The sequence below is a fragment of the Vulpes lagopus genome, chromosome 17 (genome assembly GCF_018345385.1).
Source record: "Vulpes lagopus strain Blue_001 chromosome 17, ASM1834538v1, whole genome shotgun sequence".
Taxonomy (NCBI): domain Eukaryota; kingdom Metazoa; phylum Chordata; class Mammalia; order Carnivora; family Canidae; genus Vulpes; species Vulpes lagopus.
The window spans coordinates 15,855,774-15,876,909 of NC_054840.1; the positions used below are offsets into that span (position 1 = coordinate 15,855,774).

Genomic DNA, 21,136 nt, shown 5'->3' on the forward strand with positions numbered 1-21,136 from the left:
ACATATAACCTTAGGTTTAGAGTATTTGGCAGGCTGCAGTATATCTAAGATTAACATTGTTCGATATCATTGTTTAGTTTTCATTGTACTTAGTTTTTGGCCTATTTCTAGCTTCCACCCCCCACCCCGACCCTGCACACCTGGACAAAAAGATTTCCTAGGAGACAAAGGGAAAGAAGTAAATCAATTTAAAGTGGAGTGAGATAAGAAATGATACAGGTGGCACAAGATGTGGCAAGAAGGTCACAGACGCAAAGGCCACCGCAGTGAACATCCCCACACTTTGTCTGTGGGCCCTACTTTAGGTTGTCACAGTCAAGAAAAGCTGAGAAGTCCATCATGTGGGTGTGCTCTCCCCCTGTGGCCGCCTGAGGCCCATTCTCACCACAGCCCTGCTGAACCCAGAGGGGTCAGCCTGGATGGCAGGAGGGGATGCCAGTTCATGGTTGATGCTTCAACACAGCTCTTGGCGTGCAGGCGATGGCCTCTTGGTTTCTGAGCTCTGTTGAGAGCCACGATGGCCCATGAGCCACTGCAGCTGCCCCGGGACTCCTGCCCGGGCAGTTCTGTTGGCTCAGCTCTCTCTGACCTTCCCCCCTGTCTGCAGCTCTAGCCTCCCTAATGCGCTCAGCACTTTTCACTGTTCTGTGATAGTCTCAGAGGGCATGGAGATGAGAGCTTTGCTGAAAATGTGCATCTTCTGCAGAAAAGGGCCACAGAACACTTAGAGAGGAAAGGACAAAAGGATCAAAGTGGTTTTGGAACAGAAGAGGGAAGGAGAGACTATAAAATTTGAATGAAGTGCCTGGAAAAAAGAAGCAGGAGGAGGGAGATGGCTTTGTTCGGTGTTTAGAGCTAAGAGGGGAGACAGAACAAGAGCAGGGATGGAGAATTTTATTTTAAGGGCTGCTTAAAAACTAGAAATGTTAATGTCACTCTAATCAAAGCATCAAAACTTACCATGGGGGAAGAAAAAACTACCATGGTGTTGATCTGGAAGTGAATGTATGTAGCATTTTTGTCACTGACCCAGTGTTTCTCCATGGCTTCTTCTTCTTCTTTTTTTTTTTTTTTTTTCTCTTTCTCTCTCTCCATGGCTTCTTTGTCCCCCCAAGTATCTGCTCTCTGTTACCTCCTTAGTGAGGCCTTCCGGGATCACACAGTCAAAACCACTGCCCTCCAGTCTCTCTGGCTCTGATCCACTGCATTTTTCTTCAACACACTTACCACTACATGGAGTATTACTTGGTCACTTATTTACTATCATTCTCTCCCTGTTAGGTAGCAACTCCATAAATGCAGAAACTGTGCCTGTCTCTTTGTATCCCCAGTTCTCCTGGCATGGACGAGGCACCCATTAACATAAGGTTTGGGAGAATGAATTCCAACTAGGTAAGGTTTATGAAGCCCCTAATATGTGCAAGACAATACGAGAAATAAAAGATGAGTCAGGTATGAATTTTGCCCTTGAGAAACTGCTGATAATCACTACCAGTTTTAGAGAACGAAATCCATGCCAGGTACCTTATACATACTGTGTTGTTTTATCTTTGATAACCAGGGGTGACAGTTAATGTAAACATATTTAACAACAGGTATTGTAGACATACACCTATCTCAGTACCATGAACGAGAACTCAGCGACATTAAATAACACTGCAAAGGTCTGAGACCCAGGAAATGGCAGAGCCAGAATTTGAATGAAGGTGTGGCTGACTTCAGTGCACATTCTAACCCCACTCTAGGAGTACCTATTGTCCTACTTATAAATATGTATTGGGCACCTACCGTGTGCACCAAAATAAAATGATCTCCACCATCACAGAGTTGCAGGTCTCATGGGAGAGCTGAGGACTTTGGGTCCAGATAGCCCCTGCCGTGGCCAGCCAGCCTCTTCTCCCTCCACCATTTTGGCTCTAACAGGTGGTAGGGGCAAAGTCCGAATAAACAGAAAGAAGGGAGGAGGGCAGAGGGGGATTGCTGGGAAAACACAGGGCTCTGAGGACATTTGCAGAAGTCCAGAGAACAAGCAGAGTCTGAGGCTGGGTCCTTGGACAGCTGCTGTGTCCCATAGGGCCACCTGCCTGCTCACCTTTCTAAGTGACCTCTGCCCTGGGGGTGCCTGGCCCGGGGTGGCAGCGGACAAGATTCTCCCTGAAGACGGTTTCACGGGCCCAGTAGCAGAATCTGAAGTTCATCTCAGATGATGGCTGATACAAACAATACCACCACACTAACCGGGCCCTAAGCTGTGCACTGACTATAGCGCTTGGGCCATGCATATGGGACTGTAGCACATACCTGACATGCAGGTGCAGCCTTCCTTGTGGTTCACTTGAGAGGAAATGGGTCACTTTCCCATCTAAACTCCTCTCCGCTGTTGCAATGATCTGGGTGTCACATTTTCAAGTTCCTGGTTGCAAGATGGAGGACAGCCTCCTGACTCATGTCCAACTTTACTGGAGCAGCAGCAACAGCGATGAACTTTTAATAGGCCAAACCACTGAGAGTTCAGGTTGGTTTTGTTGAAGCAGCCCCTGTTAATTACTATACTAATATGTCTCCCTGAGGCCCTCTGCACTTCTTGCTGAGTCTGTAATAATCACTGTAAATCACATCTGTCAAACCCTCTCAGTGTTAGCAGGGTTCGCCTTAAGCTTCCATGGGCTTGGCTCATGGCACAATTTTCTCCTGGAGTTGCTGTTGAGAAAGTAATGATAGAATGAAATCTGCTTCTTTCCCTCAGTGGTGTGGCACAAAACTACTCAGTAGCTTCTAGTAACATAGGCCTAGAATTTCTAAATATCATCTGGGTAAGTAGATAGTAAGTTTTGTATCTTTTGTATATGTTACAAAGAGGAGAATGGTACAAGAAGAGAATGAGACTCAGGACAGTCAGTGAACTTGGCCATGATCACATGATTACTGAGATGTGAGTCTGCGGTTGCTACGCAGGGTATTCTGATTTCAAAGCTCATTCCATAATGCCCTGCTGCCCTGACTGACAAGTTGTCCCTATTTATTTATTTCTTATTTTTATTTTTTTTAAAGAGTTAAGCATCTTTTTTTTTTTTTTAAAAAAAGACATCTATTTATTTGAGAGAGAAAGAGTGTGAGAGAGCATGAGCTAGGGGATGGGCAGAGGGAAAGGGAAAGAGAAAAATCCCCAGGCCGACTGCCCACTGAGCGTGACTCCCCACTGAATGCAGAGCCCCATGCAGGGCTGGATCCCACAACCCTGAGATCATGACCTAAGCCCAAATCAAAAGTCAGCTGCCTAATCAACTGAGCCACCCAAGTGTCCCAAGTTGCCCCTATTTAATTCACTATGGGAGATAGTCCACAAAAGGAGAATACTAGTATATTTTATTTTTTTTAAGATTTTATTTATTTATTCATGAGAGACAGAGAGAGGCAGAGACACAGGCAAAGGGAGAAACAGGCTCCATGCTGGGAGCCCGATGTGAGACTCGATCCGAGGACTCCAGGATCAGGCCCTAGGCCAAAGGCAGGCGCTAGACCACTGAGCCACCCAGGGATCCCACTAGTTTATTTTATTTTTCATTTATTAGAGAGAGAGAGAGAGAGAGTGCACAAGTAGGGGGAAGGGCAGATAGAGAGGGAGAAGCAGACTCCCCATTGAGCAGGGAGCCTGACTCCGACTTTGGGGCTCAAATCCAGGACCCCAGGATCATGTCTTGAGCCGAAAGCAGAGGCTTAATTGACTGAGCCACCCAGGTGCCCCAGAATACTCGGTTATTAACCTCAAGGAGAGTATGTCAGATGAGATCACTAGGTGAACCAAGGTAAGATAGTTAAAAAGCAGTATTAAAAAGTACCCGTGTGAATGAAACAGATTTGAAATACTGCAGGCATCCAGACAAGGGGAGAGATAGAGGCATGCATGTCTGGGAGTACCAGGCTTCTCAAAGCTTAGAGAGTTGAAGGGAGCCAAGAAGGATGGATAAATTGTGGAGCAAGAGGAGGAAAGTTCTATGCAATAGAGAATACCCTAGCAGGCCCTGAGAGGGGAAACAGCCTGGGGGCATTCAGGGGTCATAGGGGAAAGCAATCCGACTCTATGGAGATGAGTGGGGTGGAGGTCAAGGGATAGGAGGCCATAAAAGGCCTGGCTGAGGAGTTTGGACTTGACCCTGAGGCAAGGGTGAGACATGGAACAGGAAGGAATCAGTTGTTTGAGGAAGCAGGTAAGCTGAGGAAAGTTTTGGAATGTTGAGTTTTCTTTAAAGATATAATTGGTCTCAAGTGGTTAATGGTCCGGGGATTTGACTCCAGAAAGATGAAGATCTAGAATGTCAATTTAGTAGATATTTCATGCTTTCAGTTGGTCTTCCTTCCTGACTAGCAGGCCATCCTTTCAACAGCTTTGAATGAGAAATGTGTTCATGTCCTGTTTCAATTCTGGGGACTAAAGATCAAAAGGGCCGTCCTCTGGCCCTTCGGTCCGAGTCACTTTCTCTGGCTTCAGTTATTTCATCTGCAAAGTGACAGTGTTGGACCAGTCTCTGGTAGTCAGCTATGGTGACTATGAGCTCTTAATTTATGTCTTGGTTTTCATAAACCATTCTGTCTCTCCCTGCCGCCACCCACCCTTTCCCGCACCCTAGCCCTGCCTTTTTTTTTTTTTTTTTTTTCTTGGAGGTTGTCCTGGGATATGTGAGCAGTTTTCCTTTCTGGGGTCTTTGGTTGGATGGAATATAAGCCATCTGACCTACTTTTTATGGGGCCTGACTGCCTGTTCTTGTCTTTTGGCCAAAGCCTCATGTCTCAAGGAATGCAGTTCTCTTCAACTGCAGCATGTGAGGACCTTGGTAGACATCAGTGTTCAAAAATCACCTCTTTGAATACACACTGAAACATTTATGGATAAAATGATAGGCCATCTGGAAAGTGGGTAAGGTATAGATGAAACCAGATTGGCCAGAACTTGATCATTGTTGAAGCGGGTTGATGGTACGTGGGGTTTCATTAAACTATCCTGGCTACTTTTGTAAATTTTTAAAACGTTTCCACTAATGAAAAGTTAAAAAAAGAAACACACACACTTTTTTGTTTCATGCCGCAGCGTCCAGAAAGCCAAACTGTTGAGTATCTACAAAGCAATATCCCAAAGCAATCTTGAGACATGAGAAAACAGTAAAGTTGATACAACAAAATAACTTACTGTAGAGTCTCTCTGAGGACACTGGCCTTGGATGACTTGTTGACAAGAACATCTCCATTTATTGTGAGCTGTTATTTTCCTGCCTGCAGTAAGGCTCCGCCTTCCACTTGTCTTTTCCTTCCCATTCCTTTGTAAGTTAACTTTCTCCCATGGGTAGAGAGAGCTGCTCTTTCAGGAACTGTAAAGAAAGGATGACAGAGCCCTCCAAAGCAGTGGTTTTCCATTTTTTTTTTAAAGCCACAATTCATTGTAAGAAATATACTTTTAATCATTACACACAAAACAACTGACATGTAAGGTTCACAGCATAACACCCTCTACTTAGTGGGGTACGTTTCTGTTCTGTTCTTTTCTAGACTATTCTGTTCCAATATTTTAAAAGGCTGTTGTGATCCACTAAATTGATTTCAGGATCACTAATGGGTTGCAGCCTGCAGTTAAAAAATTTTTGGTTAATGAAAAGATACATTGGGCAGGAAACTTAACATTTAAAACATCTGGCCTGGGGTTGAAGTCATAGGCAGCTGGATCTCATTTGTATCTGACAGTGGAAAAGATCTCCACACTTTCTTTAAGTGGGTGGAAGGTCAGATCTACAATGCTAGCCAAGGATTGACTAAAGTATTAAATTTCAGATGTGTTAATTGATGGGCACATCAACAGGAAATAATCACAAGTTGTAGGGTTAAGATGGGACTTTGGTTGAACTGGGCTCAACCACATGCCATCTTGTAGTTTTATGGTGGTAAAAATGGGAGTAGCCCCATTATTCACACTCCACTATGGCTGTTGCTCAGCAGAGGCACTAGGCAATGGCATGAAGCCATACATGTTCCTTGGAACCAGGCAGACCTGAATTGAGACCCCATCAACTCCTAATCATGTGACTTTAGACAGCTTACTCACCTCTCTGATCTCAACTTTTTTTCTCATCAGAATGTGGATAATAATACTTCTGTATTAAATGAGACAACATAGAGCATCTAACCGGAGTCAAACATGAGGGCAGACCTTCAACAAATCTTGTTAATCTCCTCTACTAGCATGGAGGCCGTGGAAAGTTTCCTTCAAAGATTGCTCAATCTAGTTCCCTGTGCGATGGATCTGTCACCTCTGCTTTGCCCAGAGGTTTGCTGGAGGGGAAAGAAAGGCAGGGCACTTGTGTAGAAATAAGTAGGAAGTGCCAGCTAGCCAAGAGAGAAGAAGCCAGACTAAGTGACCTAGGCACCATCCACCAGCTCTTAGGTCTCCAGTTCTTCAGGGAAATGTTGTTCTTCTAAAACTCTTGGCTTGTGTTTCTTAAAGATATTTAACTTCCTGGGCACCAACTCAGGCCCATTGAATCATAATCATCCCAACCTGATGTCTAGTAATCCACCAAGTCCTTTCAAATCAGCTTCCTAAATATCTCCCCAGGCCTTCTCTTTGTTTCCTCTTTGCTGCCCCATCTATGCACCTATTGACTGGACTCCGGCTTCTGATCTTGCTTGCTCCCCGTCTGGTCTCTACTCTGCAGCTGGAAAGATGGTTTTACAATGCAAAAGTGATGTGGAGAATGCTACGCAAAACATGCACTGATTTCTCTGAGCTTTTGGAACAAAGTCCAAATCCCTGACCTGTCTGTCCCCAAGGTTCATCTTGACCTGGTCAACCTTTGCATCTTTTCTTTTGATCACTTGCCCCAGCCTCTGGACCATCAATTCAGAGGTGGCAGGGACGTTTCTCCTGCTGTTGATGTTGACTGATGCCCAGGACATGGCCTGGTACAAACCAGGCACTGAAGGAAACAGCAGTTGATGGGCACCAACTAAAACTTTTCCATGAAATTATGGCAAGTGACCTATTTTCTGGACAAAATAACCTCCGTGTCCTAAGGTAAATTGTCTCTTAACAAACCTGTTGTACTGTCTGGTGGTTGGTTAGAGAATAAGTCAAGTGTACCATAATTTCCATCATTTTATATTTTGGTACGAGCATAATTTCAAGGAATTGTTTTTGGAAAATAGTTTGGGCACCTTTCCTATACTCCTCAAATTAAGTGATTGCTGGTAGTTTCTCATTGTTCCCAAAGCCTGGTCTTGCACAGACATAATGATTGAAGGTTTCCCTTAGTAGGGAGGATGTCATGCATTACGGTTTTCACTTCTGTGTAATCAGATTAAGTATTTAAATGCTTTATGCTCTGATTAGAGGTGTCTGAATATGAAGTGCTCCTTGAACAAAAGTTATGGGTAGTCAAATGTAATTTAATTGACTAATGTTCCATATGAAGGCAAAAATCACTTCACTTAAATAATTAGCTTGAAGTGGCTACATAGCAGAGTTAACAGATTTATTTCATCTATGCTATTGGATTAGCTAACAACAGAACTCCAGCAACATGCTGTTCCACACAACCTTCAGGTCCAGCAATCTAGGGTTCCAGGCCAGGCTTGTCCTGCCCAGCGACCTTCCTTTTTTTTTTTTTTTTTTTTAAGATTTTATTTATTGATTCATGAGACACACAAAGAGAGAGAGAGAGAGTCAGAGACACAGGCAGAGAGAGAAGCAGGCTCCACACAGGGAGCCCGACGTGGGTTCGATCCCAGGTCTCCAGGATCAGGACCTGGGCTGAAGGCAGCGCTAAACCGCTGAGCCACCCAGGCTGCCCCCAGCGACCTTCCTAAGAAGGCATCAAAGAGCAGTCATCACTGGATCAAAATTTCCCCTATGATTTGTTCAAAAGATTGCACAAACATTCAAAAGGGAGCATCTTGGAGAGACTATGGGCAGTTTCCCTAAACACAGTGGTGATTACTGGAACAGTCATTCACAGATATTTCTAAATAGTGATTCCCAAATCAATACAAATTTAGGAAGCCACAGAATCATTGGGGTGGCAGCTACAAGTGAGACCGGCAAACTTACATTTCACTGTAGGCAAAGGAATAGTCAGTTATTAGTTAGTTAAGCAGGTAATAGGAAACCTAATTTACAATGGCTTAAGCAAAAAATTTCCCCACATAACAAAATATCCAGAAGCAGAGGGTTATTTGTATTGGTTCAGTAGGTCAAAGATGTCGTGTGTGCACTAGATGCTTTCTCCTTCCATTCTGTCATCCTTGGCGTGTTGGTTTTCTCCTCCAACCAATCGTTCTACTGTCACAAGCTGCAGTTCCAGCCACGCATCAGCATTCCAGGTTACAAAAAGGGAGAGGAGGCAGGCAAGCCACGGTATCCTCCTTTATCAAGAGAACACGAGGCTTTTCCAACCCTGCTATGCAGCAGACATCTGCTTGGATCTCACTGACTGGAACTGGGTCACAGGAACCCCCACCCTGGCTCCAGGGAGGCTGGGGCAGTGCAGAACGGGATTTTTGCATTTGCCCTTGACTCAACCCTATCAGAAAAAATTTCCCCTCTTATTCCCTCCTTTCAGTAAACAAATATTTTGTAATACTTCTTTGTCCGGAGAGGCAATGAATTGATCATATAACTGGTCTAGATCCATAACTTAAGAACAATGCCATAAATGTAACATAAAAATAAGAAATGAGGCAAGTAATTTATAATAAAATGTATGCATTTCAATGTATGATTGCCTGTGTAGGACTCCATTAGAAGACATAATATCACATTCAGACTTTTGCACCTATTTTAAAGGAATGGTTGGGAAGAAAAAAGAAGAAAAAAAAGATCAAAAGATATTCCATACAGGAAGTACAGAAAGATGAAAGAGCAGAGGTTCAAGCGCGCACTAGAATAAAAACAATGTAAGTATAAGTCATAACAACCCAGACTTGTTTGTAAAGGATAAAAGAAAGAAAGAGAAAACCCTTAATTGTCCAGACAAATTACAGGCTGTTGAAGTGGAGACAATGAAGACTATGATATTCTCTCAAGTGAGCTGAGCCCTAATGCTAAATGCAGTGTCAAAAATAATTGTGCTGACATGGGACAGGGAACTGGGGAAGTACCACAGAAAACCCATACCCTATCTTAAAGACTTAATGCATGTCGAGATAAACAGTCAGCCCTGAGGACCTAAACACAACACAACACAAAACCCCTTGGAGGCCTTGTGCTTCAATAAGCAACGAAACAGAAAATGTTCTAGAAAAAATCGCATAATAAAAAAAGGCTCTGGAGAAGGTGTTTGAAACTATTTATTCTGTCAAGAGGATGAAAATAAAGTTGAAAAACAATAGACAGGGACACCTGGCTCAGTGGTTGAGGGTCTGCCTTCGGCCCAGGTTATGATCCCGGGGTCCTGGAATCGAGTTCTGCATTGGGCGTTGCACAGGGAGCCTGCTTCTCCCTCAACCTATGGTTCTGCGTCTCTCTCTGTGCCTCTCATGAATAAATAAATAAAATCTTAAAAAAAAAAGGGCAACCCCCAAAGCGTAAATGGCCTTCTTCTCACAACATAGATGTCTTATCGTTATGCTAAACAGCAAAAAAAATTGTAACATGGGATGACAAACATGCAATTATTTTTAAAACTTTTAATGCATTTATCTCAGCTTTCTGTGTTTCGTGCATCTCCCTTTATTTAATAATATTTGATTTTGTTAGCAGAGACTCACATCCCCTCCGTCACATAATTACATGTGACAGCTACAATGTTGGGGTGTGGCACTGTCAACTCACACACAAGCAGTGATGCCCAGCAGTGATGTAATTTTCTGTAATAGTGACTAGCTCCTGGTAAATTTCAAAACAGCACAAACATAACAGCATAGCACATTCTTCCCTCAATTTATGCAATAGCTACACTTCTGGAAAATTTCAGTGGTTTTTAAAGCTATGAAACATGTATTTGTGTTTACTTGTAAAATGGAGATAGATCATTAGGCGCTGACGATAGTTTTCTCATCTACGTGAATTTCCAGGGGGCATTGGAAGGATGTGCAGGGCTGGTATGCCACAGGTTGCAGGGCATCCTTCAGCACCCTTGGCCCCACTGTCTGGTGCCCCTGAATCATTGTGACATTTATATCCCCTTCCACCCTCTGCCTCCCCACACCTTTCCAAAGCATCCTCTGGTGTGGCTAACCACCCTCCTGGAGAACCACTGGCTCAGGTGAGTCAATCATGGCCCACACTGTGTTGCACACAATGTCTGAGTGGACGAAATCAGGGTTCTGTAGGCAAAAGGGAAGCGGGGAGACAGACCCTGAGTAGACAGATAGTGACATCCTATCTGCCACAGGGAGTGGAAGGGAGCCCGCAGCTCCCCTCTAAAACCACCTATCTTGGAAGAGGAGAAACTGAGGGGAGAGGCCCCTCCATGAGAAAGTTGGAGGTGTGGTGAAGGGACCTGGGTAAAGTGTGAAATCTCAACCCCACCAGTGCAGACCCCCGCACAGGGAGAGGCCCTCTCTGGCACTCACTCCCAGCTCCCCTTGGGAGCCAAGGGCATCTCCAAATATGAAGCGGGTCCTGCTGGTGGTAGTGGCTGAGAAAGGAGTTCCAGAGAAGGAACTTCTGCACAGGGCAGCACTGCTGCAAATCTTTCAGCAGCTGTCAGGCCCCACCTACTTCCACTTCCAAGGCTACCTCTAATCTGAAAAAGCAGAACTACAGAAAATCTGCCATTGTTTTCCTTACTTGGTCTGTGGGATTTTAACAAGGGACACCCACATGGTTGCTGCTGGAATCTCTCCCAATACTGGACACATAGGGACAGCTCTCTATACGGAGAAAAAGAATCCTCAGACATAGTAATTGCTTTTTTTTTTTTTTTTAAGATCAGAGGTCCAACCTGAGAAATCAAAGGAAAAATGTTCCCTTCTGAAAGTATTATGTCAAACCCAGTAGTAGGAAACCTTACACCATCTCTAATTTGTGTCCTCGAGGGGTTTGAGGGCAAACTCACCCAAGGCACAGGGGTAGGTAGACAGCAAAAGGGAGCCATAGGTGCAGGAAGACTATTTAAGACACAGCGCAGTAGCCACATCTGGAAATGCATGGAGGCTGGTAGCCAGGGCCGTACTAAGTTAGGGCAAGAAGACCAAATGAGACATTTTCTCACAGTTGAATAGAGACAAAAATGACACAGAGAAGACAGAAACATATGATGAACAAACCCAGTAAGTCCAAATATATCGAGACTCCCACAAAGAGAAAACAGAGCAGATGTGGTGGTGAAATCTGAGTGGAAAGTTATTGTTCTTTTCTTCAGCATCTTTTCTACTTTGCTTTAATTTCCTTCAAATGTTCATGGAATGTGCTACTTATAAATTGAGAAAACTATAAACTACAATAAGCACATAAGTCAGAAAAGGAAATCTGCCTAGAGGCCCTGTTTTCTTCATCTTTCAGTAGAGAAAATCTTCTAGGGCTCGAAGGGATCTCTGGCTCAAGGCCAGAAATATCCAAGTGTGATGATCACTTTCAACCAAAGGTAAGAATTAGCTGGAAGAGACTATCGTGTCTTTTGTTTCCTTCCAGCTTCCCATCACATGTGGGAAAGCAGAGCTGGTCCTGCTGCCTGTGGGCCTCCGCCTGAGCAGACTTTGGCTCAATCCATGTATGGTCTCCCTCATCTCATTGGTGGGGGGTTCCCAGCAAGAGGACATCCAACCTTATAATGTTTAATTCTGGACTCCGCTTGCATAGCTGCAGCCAGGGCCTGGAGTTCGGGGCCGTGAGCCCACGTGGCCAATGAGGGAAAGGTTGGAGGTGTGATGCCAGGATGACTCTTGTGACTTTTGTGCCATGGAAGCTCCAGACCTGCTGTCCTAGGGAAGCCCTGGCTTCAGTGGCTGGTCATCAGGTATTCTGGCCACAAGGCTGGAGCTCAATGCAACTTTCACAACTGATAAAACAGTTTGAATAACTTGCCCTGCTGATGGCGTGTAAGGGAAGGAAAGAGTGTCTTACTGCAAGGACTTTCTAGTAGTTCACAGTTTTCTTTTAAGTGGATTTAATGGGACATTTAATTTTCTCATGGCTATCAATGAGAATAGCATTACACACTCAGGTACTCCCTTGCACTTCCTAAATGAGCATTTGTTCTATGAAAGGCTGGCCCTTAAGAGGATACAGAGGCATTGATATTTTTAAGTGGGTAACATGGACTGTTTTTTTTTTTTTTTTTTCATACTTGGATATGAAGCCAATCAGTGACAATTTCAGCCCTTTTATTCAGCATAAGCTTTTTGGGCATATCCTAACAGGGTTGAAAATACTGGCATGTTACAAAACCTAACAGTCTTCATTGTTCCCTCACCCTTAATGATAAGTAGTGTAGGTATAGATTTCTGTCCATCAGCTGTTGACTGGATGTTCAAAATATGGGCATGTACATAAATGAAATATTACTCAGCAGTGAAGAGAAATGACCTCCTTCTATTATACTACAATATTGGTTGAAACCTTTGAAAACATGCTAAGTGGGGCACCTGCGTGGCTCAGTGGTTGAGCATCTACCTTTGGCTCAGGTGGTGATCCCAGGATTCAGGGATCAAGTGCCACATCAGGCTCCCTACAGGGGGCCTGCTTCTTCCTCTGCCCATGTCTCTGCCTCCCTTTATGTCTCTCATGAATAAATAAAATATTTTTTAAAAATTTAAAAAAAGAAAATATGCTAAGTGAAAGAAGCCAGTAACAAAGAACCACATATTGTATGATACTATTTATATGAAATGTCAGAATAGACAAATCTATAAAGGGAGAAAGTAGGCTGCCTAGGGATGAAGGCGGGATGAAGAAATTAGGGAGTTACAGGGTGTGGGTTATCTTCTCAAGCTAATGAAATGTTCTAAAATTGATTGTGGTGATGGGTGCCTAACCGTGCAAATACATTAAAAAGCTGTTCAATTGGGGCATATGGGTGGCTCAGTGGTTGAGTGTCTGCCTTTGGCTCAGGTCGTGATCTCGGGATCCTGGGATCCAGTCCCATGTCCCATGGGGGAGCCTGCTTCTCCCTCTGCCTATGTCTCTGCCTCTCTCATGAATAAATAAATAAAGTCATTTAAAAAAAACCTATTGAATCATATCTTCTGAATGGTTGAATTGTGGGTATATGAATTGTATCTCAATAAAGCTTTAAAAAAAAAGTTTAAAAAAAAAAAGCAACCACAGGCAGTCCTTCTTTTCTGGGCATGTGCTTATACTTAGGGCACTGCTTTTATCTCTTCTGTACAGCTCTCAGAGTCCTGGCTTCATGCTTCTGTCTTTAATGCTTCACTCTTGTTGTCCTATTTGGAATCTTCTTCTTTTTCTTCTTTCTTAAATTGAACCCAGCTTTTCATTAGGTTTTCAGCTCCGCTTGCTCTCTTAATTTTGGCAAGTCTGCCAGTCTTGGGTGAGAAACACCACTTCCTTCTCCAGCCCCGTGGAACCTCATCAGCAGGCTGCCCATGATCTTACATAATGGGTAGGGAATTCAACAGAGATGGACTCGCAACCTCTTCTTTAGTGGCTTTTCCTTGCACGGCCAGAGGAACTAGGTTATTTATCATTACTGCCACCACCTTCTGTGAGCACAGTGCTTTCTAAGTAGCTTTCCCACTCAGGATTGTATTTTCCCATTCACAATTGTGCTCACTATTGTATAGCAATCCTGTGAAGTGGATACAGTGAGTATTACCATCCTTGTTTTACAAAGGAGATTTAGCTTGAAGAGGTTAACTGCCTTGCTCTAAGTCATGTATTGGATCACACAACTCAGATCCTCTGATTTTAGCTCTAGTAGTCCTTCCATTGATTCAGAACTCCCCAACATGAAATCCCGTTTCAGGCTGAAACCTTCTACTCCAAATAAATTGATTTCTTTGATCTATGCCTTTCCATTGTGTATCCGGGACAACTACTATGTGTCAGACACTGCCAAGTGCTAGAGACACACTTGGAAAAAGACAAGGCCCCACCCCACAGTCTATCAGACGAAGCGGACCTGCCTATCTCCTTATCTTTGCTCAAATAGTATCTCCATTGCAGCCTGGGGCTCCTGCCCATCATCTCCCACTACTGCCCACACCATCTGGTATATGACTTCCTTGTCCTCTCCATGAGGTCAATGATTACCTAACCTTGAAGATTCCCTCCCTAGGATAATACACTTTCCTGATAACACATAACCTCTTGGGAGCTTTTTCTGCTTTCATTGTTTACATATAGGTTTTAAATAGAGGCAACCATGACTTGAGTGTCCCTCTCCACAGAGAGGAAAATAAGAGCCCAAAGGGGCTCTTATTTCCTGTGAGCCCAAAGGGGCTCAGAGCAGAGATATACAAGTTACCTTAAAGATATAGAGTGGCTTCCAGGTAGCCCAACTGCTGAAAACTTAATTATCTAAAGAAAGAGAGCATCAGTAAGAGGCAGTTGGTTAGTTATAGAAATTAGAGAAAGGCTAATCTTTGAAACAAACACCATTCTGGAAAAGAAGTGCCCAGCCAGTGTATGGTACAAGAATAACTATATAGAAATGGTCTGAAGGACCACACAAATTTGCTGGGACCAAGCCCTTGTCTCATGTCCCTCCTGCCCTAGCTCTGAGGCCATGTTCCCAGGGAGCTAACTCTGGCCTTCCCGGCCTCTGGGGAGGAATGGACTACTCGCGATGGCACATGGGCACATCTGGCCCACCTGACAGTTCTATTTCTCAGTGGAAATTAATAAATGACCACATGGCTTTGTACATCAGCCTCCTGTGGCATTGAGTCTGCCTTTAGTCAAATCAAGGCTGATTATCTGACCCACCAAGGGCTAGGGCAAGCCCTTGGACCGCTGTAAATAGCCAGGGAAAATGACCACGTGGGGCTGCGTGAGTGGCAAACCCACTTTCTCCAAACCCCTGAAACTAACAACAAACACTGGTTGGTTGACACATTCCCCTGGAAGGAAGACTTGAAGAAAAATCAAGCCCTGCCCTTGCTCTCCAGAGACCCAAGCACCTCTGTGATTTTACTTGCTAACAATATTGCCATTGTTTCAGTAAAGCCAAAGGATCAAGGTTATGACACTTGACAGGGTAAACCTGGAAAGGACCATAATTTGAACAAACCTGCATTTTCAAATATATTTAATCACAATCGTATTTGGCGGGCAATGTCTTTACTCATGATTTGATGTTATTTTCAAAAGCTGACCTCCCTGAATCCATTTTAAAGCTCCAACTTCTAGAACTTTAACAAGAGGCCACCTATAGAGATGGACTATCCAAGAAGTCCCTGTACTGCTGCCATAGGGCTCACCTACGCAGAGGTATGATAAAACTGTTTTGCTTTTAAATTCGGGTTTTTATAGTCCTTTAGCGACATTTTATTACTTACTTGACCTTGTATGTTTTGTGCATGCTCATTTAAACTGAGAAATCTCAATTATTAGAAGAAGAAATACCTATTTCAGTCCATGAAGACTGTCATAGGTCACCTTGAACAATAAATTGGCCTTTTGGTGACAGAGCTCTGTGCAGATGCAGAAAGGCATTTTGTTGTGGCTGAGGGCTAATGATAAATAATGAGTTACTTGCATTAAGGTCTCTTCCAATTTAAGAAAGAAGAATCACATTTGGTAACACAATCATACAAAGGGCATCTATGTTTTCAGGCACAGACAAAATTGGAAAGAACTGTGAAGATTAAAGGAAACTTGAGAATTTTCTATACTTTATCCTGTGTTCTAGGAGGAAAACAGTAGTATCAGGTTGAAGTAAATTAACTTAATTCTGTTGTCTGGAATGTGTTCACTGGTAGACTCTTCCTTCCATTTGTTGACTAATTGAATATAGATCCCATTAAAAGGCATTGGATTCATTTTTCATTTGAATGAAAGGAACTCAATTTCCTACCAGAGCTGGCCTGCTGAGAATACCTGACACACAGCTCAACTTGTTCAAAATCTGCCTTTGAAACCTCAGGGAGTAGCAAGTCTCATGAGAAAGATGCAGGCATACGCCACCCCCCTCACCGCGCCCCCAACACACACAATGAGTTACATTTTAAAATATTTAAATTATGAGATAAATTAGTTGTTAGTCCTTGCAATTATCTTACTGTGAATTAGAAACCCTCTGAACAGAAGTTGAATTTCAGAATTTCCCTTTTCCCTCTTAACAAGTGTCTTACATTTATGAAGAACATGCTAAGGAAATAAACAGTCAAGGGATGATTGTTAGATTTCAAACAGCTAGAGATTTTGAGAAAAAAAGGTGAAAATCAGATTGTAACAAAGAAGCTGAAAGGTTAGGATTTTCATTGGGAGTATATTATCCTAGTATAAACATTGGTAAACTGGAATTTTAATCTGAAATCAAACCCTTATGGATTATACTTCACTTGCCACTCCGTGTCATTTAATCTTGTATTTTTACATAGTATTTATGTCTTAGTAAAAGAAAAAATGGATATAGTTCCTCTGTTTGCCCATGAAGGCTAAAGGCATGTCTTTTTAAAAAACATCTGACACAAATAGGTCTGAGTTGGACACACAATTATCAAAGGTTCTTTCCCACGTAAAGTAATTCTGGTTCCCCTTCACAATCAAACAAATGAAAGAGTTTCTACTCTACGCTGCTTTCAAAGATCTCATGTAGTCCCACAGTCTGGGATTTCTTTGGGATCCTTTGCTTTGCTTCTGGCTGAGTCATTCAAATCAGCATATTATGAGTGAAGAGTCTCTAGGTGTCTTGTACAGCAACTCGGTAGAGTCACAGAATTCAGCTAGGCAGGATAATACATCAGTCTGAAATATTTCACCCATTTTCCCAGCTCTAATCTTTGGGGGAAGCCAGGCCTTTTAACCTCAGGCTTGAGTGACAACTTCTGGTCAAAATCCAAAGTACTTTTCTGCAACTTTCTGACACCTGTGCTCATGTCCCATACCTATGCCTTGAACTTCGTTTTCAGAATTTTCCCAGCCTGAACCTTCACTTCCATCTTGGCCAAAACTAAAAAAGTTTTATGTCTCAGAAGTCTTTGTTGCCCTTCATCTCAACCTTCATAAATAAGATCTTGGGAACCACGCTGTATGTTAAGACAGGAAGAAGATAGAATAGCCCCTTTGGGCTCAAAGGGGTGGCTGTTGTATCCTTCCTCTCTATCTCTTCCCCAGAAAAGGAGAAAAGGAGGGTTTGATGGGTGGTTAGGAATTTTGTAAAAGTAAAGATGTTATGAAAGCTAGTGAGGCTCTTTTTGGCAAACCCTTTGAATTCTTGTTGGCAAAGGGCCATAGGAGATTGTTAGTGCATGAGGTGTTTTGGGGTGATATCTCTGATTGGTGGTTCAGATGGGAAGGAGGCAAGAAAAGGCTCCTTAGGTCCTGGGCTCCAGAAATAAAGAGAGCCTCCTGGTTTCCTTCTTAATGATCTCACCCACTTCCTGAACCTAGAGGATGGGCAAGGATCCCAGGAAAAGCCAGGCCCTGGATCTTCCAATAGGTCTTATTTTTCTGGATCCTGTACTGCATACTCTGCTAGAGAGAAAGAAATCCTAAGCAGTGAAAAGGAGAAAAAATTTTTCCTTACTCTCCTGGGGTCCTTGGCTGGGTCTGAAAATTAAACTGATGAAGGCAGATTAACAGAAGAAAAGCATATACATTTATTTAATATAGGTTTTATGGGAGCCTTTGTAAGAAAATGAAGATCCAAAGAAACAGTTAGACCTGAGTATTCTTATGCTAGGTTTGATGAAGAGTGAACAGTCATATAAAAATATAATAGGCTAGAAGTATGAGGTAATTGTAATGAAGTGGAGGAAACTTAGTAAGGCCATTTGTCAGGATTCTTCTCAGTGTTCCCTTGTCTTTGGAGATAAGGATGCTCCTTTCCCCCTGTATAAAGAAAACATCTCTCATGTGAGGGTTTTATGATATGTTCGAGGAAAGAAGGGCAACAGGGGTGAGTGGGGATGGTGAGGTGGGGTGGGTGAGTGGAATGTCACAATGGCCTTCCTGCTTCTGCCATTTTCTCAAACTCTTTCACATTAAAATATTCAATATGCCAAGGTGCTATATTTTGGGGTAGCATGTTCTTAACCTCAGCAGCAATAATGACTTCTGTTGCCCAACAGTCTGCAGAATTATCAATTCTGTTATCATTTATCAAACTTAAAGTCGGCCCCAGCTGCCTACAACCTCCCTCAATTCCCTGACCTCCTGAGGGGAGTTTAATTTGGACTTTTCACTTCTATTCAATATGGGTTTACTACCATTCCCACAAGGGCTGTCAGAAAACACTGTCAGAAGACCCCAAGTTCTCTGTGGCCAGGGCCATGGAGGCTATAGGATGAGGCTCATCATTTCATTCTAGCTGTCTTTGTTGGGCCATGGCCATTAGACACTCCCCTCGAAGGAAACTCTTCTGATTTTCCATCTACAAAAAGCTGACTTCATGTTCATGGGGCCCCTTCTGTACCCCTGAAGCTGTCAGGGCACATATATGAGCCATCTGGGAGCATTGAGCCATTACAGCTCTTCAACCGCTTTTCTCCTCACTGAGCAGGCAAATTAACTTTATGTTAAGTTTAATATCATTTATGCTTCAGTTCCTTCAGATGTATGTGGAACTGCTGAGGCACCAGATATACAATAGATACGGCATTCCGATATGCAAGCCTCCAAAGGATTTAGCAGAAAAGTGTTCCAGACTCTTGAACTCTTCACCCACATCAAGGGCATATGAAGGATTGAAGGGAGTAGAGATAAGAGACACATGGGGAAGTGGATTTTTGCAAAAAAAAATATTATGGGTTCACTGGGAGTCTGATCCTAGCCGATGGGCCAGGAAGGCCCTCCTCACAAACCCAATGCAAGAGGCCCCAGGAGAGCCAGATAGAGGCTCTCCTGACAGTTGGGTCACAGTGATCCAGGATCAACTGTGTACCGGGAAGTGAACCTCAGTGTTGAAGAGTGGGATGGCCAATAGCTCTGGTGGTGAGCAAAGGAGGGGTGTTAGGTTGGGACCAGATATCACTTGCAGACTTTGTCAGGCTAAGAACACATGTTTCTGTGCACCAAATGTAGGTCATAACATAAGAGAGAGCTGGCATGGGTTTATCTTAGGTTCTACCCCAGAGATCCATGCAGGGGCAAACAGAGCTGATAGGAGGTAAAAATCTGGCTGGATTCCTAGGGGCTGGAATCCTAGGTCAAGAACCAGTAGAATAAAATGGAATTCACCTAGGGCAACATAGCTGCAAATTGGAGAGTCTATGTTTTCTTTTGAGGGGGAGCAGAGCTCTCCAAAGAACCCACAAAATATCTATGAGAAAGAGCATCTACTTTAAACATCTCTCTGACTCAGAAAGCTTGGAGCCAGCAGATGACAGAACCAGTCAATTCAGAACTCTCCTGTGACCCTCAGACCCTGGAGACATCAGAAACCACAGCAGATGAAGTGAAGGAGGCAGAAATCAGCAGGGTAGGAGTAAGAGAGAAAACAAGAGAGAAAATAGCCTCTTCCCCAAACTGAGTCTTCCTGTCTGCAGCTGGCCTGGGCACCATATACCCAAGAGGAACAGTTCAACTATAAGCCACAGTTGGAGTTTTGAATTTTAATTTGGCCTAAATGTAGTTAAGTACTGAATTTGAGACTGGGTTTGTGACTTAAGAAGTAAACAGAAAAATCATAGGACCTGCATGACTTTTTATACAAAGGCAGGGGGAGAACTAGTGCCACTAGATAAACTTATAGTGACAGTGGTAAGCAAAATTAAGTTGCTATATGACAATATTCCAGAAGTCCAATTTCTTTGGTGGGCCAGTAACATATGTTTATGGATTGTTTCATGTAGTTAGCAGCCACTTACTGAGTTACACCTAGCACCAGGGATACCAAGTGAAATAACCAGTGTTCATGACTCTGAGGAACTTCATCTGAGAAGTGGATGTTGCCTCTGCAGTGATATTCAGAGACTTTAGTCACTTACAACTGCCTCTACTTAGTGGTCCCACATAATGCCAAATCATACCAGAAACTCACAGAGCCTCACTCTCCCCCAAAAGTTCTAGGATACACACTAGCTCAAGTGTAGTCATCATCACTTGCTGCTGTGGGTGACCTCACTACTTACTGTGTTACACTCTCCCAGTAGGAGGTCACTGCCAACAGGATTTCTCCAAGGTGAGGGGGAGGGATGTCTGTTACCACCCATGGAGAGTTGTTTATGTGAATGTCAGGTCTGAAAGCTGAGCCATAGCACTATCTGGGCATTGAGTTAGCCACATGTCCGGCCCTGAGAGGCAGGAATTAAAAAGAAAGATGAATGCAAAGCCTCATAATAAAGAGGAAGGGATGGAAGAACTGGGTGTAGGTAAGAAGATTGATCAGAAGATAGGTATGATCTTCTTGTGTATGGTGTAAGAGAATACACGAGGCCAATGTGTCTTTAGGGCAGAGTTTCTAGAGATTAGAGTTACAGTAGCTCACCTGAACTTGAGATAGCTGAGCTGCCAGGTGCCCAAGTAGCCCATTAAAGTAAAACGGAAGTAAATAGTCAAGCAATAGTCACTGCAGTGGGGTAAGTGAGAGTCTAAACCATAGAAAGCACCAAATCCCCAGTGATCCAAATTCCCCATGGAATAATACATCAGTTGAGGGGCAGGTGGATCAGTGCAGATGTGGAGTGTTGGAAGGGTCATCTCACTACCGAGGGAAGCCCAGATAAAAGCTCTGGGCAATTTTGTGGAGCCGAGGGTAGAGATGTAAGGAGGAAAGAAAGTAGCGGAAAAGCACTGAGTGCTGAGTCAGAGTGGAGAAAAGTGTCTTTAAAGTTGTCCAGTTCTCTGTAAGTAGACTTCCAAATGGAGGCACCTGTGCTAGGAATACAGGTCTGCATAAGGCAAGGCTGGTCAGGGAGGGCAGCTTCCCCAGTGTGTCCTGCCAGGGAGAACCTTTATAGTTGCTTTGTTGGGCCTGAAAAATCACATATAAAATTTGACCTGGAGCTGGACTCTGTAAGTGTATCCAGACAATGTCTCTTAAACAAATGTTCATGGCAAAATGGCTATGGCTTCTACACAAAGAGA

The 21,136-nt window shown here is 43.4% G+C and overlaps 2 long non-coding RNA genes across 10 annotated transcripts in view; both read right to left on the reverse strand.

Annotated features, from left to right (window-relative positions):
• The window catches only part of LOC121477517, a 67,956-nt gene extending 66,040 nt beyond the window's left edge, over nucleotides 1–1,916 (reverse strand). For all 9 annotated transcript variants that reach the window (XR_005984267.1, XR_005984261.1, XR_005984264.1 and 6 more), the window contains exon 1: nucleotides 1,789–1,916. This is a non-coding gene — a long non-coding RNA (uncharacterized LOC121477517). The remainder of the gene's footprint in view (nucleotides 1–1,788) is intronic.
• A 3,328-nt stretch (nucleotides 1,917–5,244) lies between these two features.
• LOC121477567 overlaps nucleotides 5,245–21,136 on the reverse strand; it is a 28,290-nt gene continuing 12,398 nt past the window's right edge. Inside the window, exon 3 of the long non-coding RNA XR_005984290.1 lies at nucleotides 5,245–5,363. This is a non-coding gene — a long non-coding RNA (uncharacterized LOC121477567). The remainder of the gene's footprint in view (nucleotides 5,364–21,136) is intronic.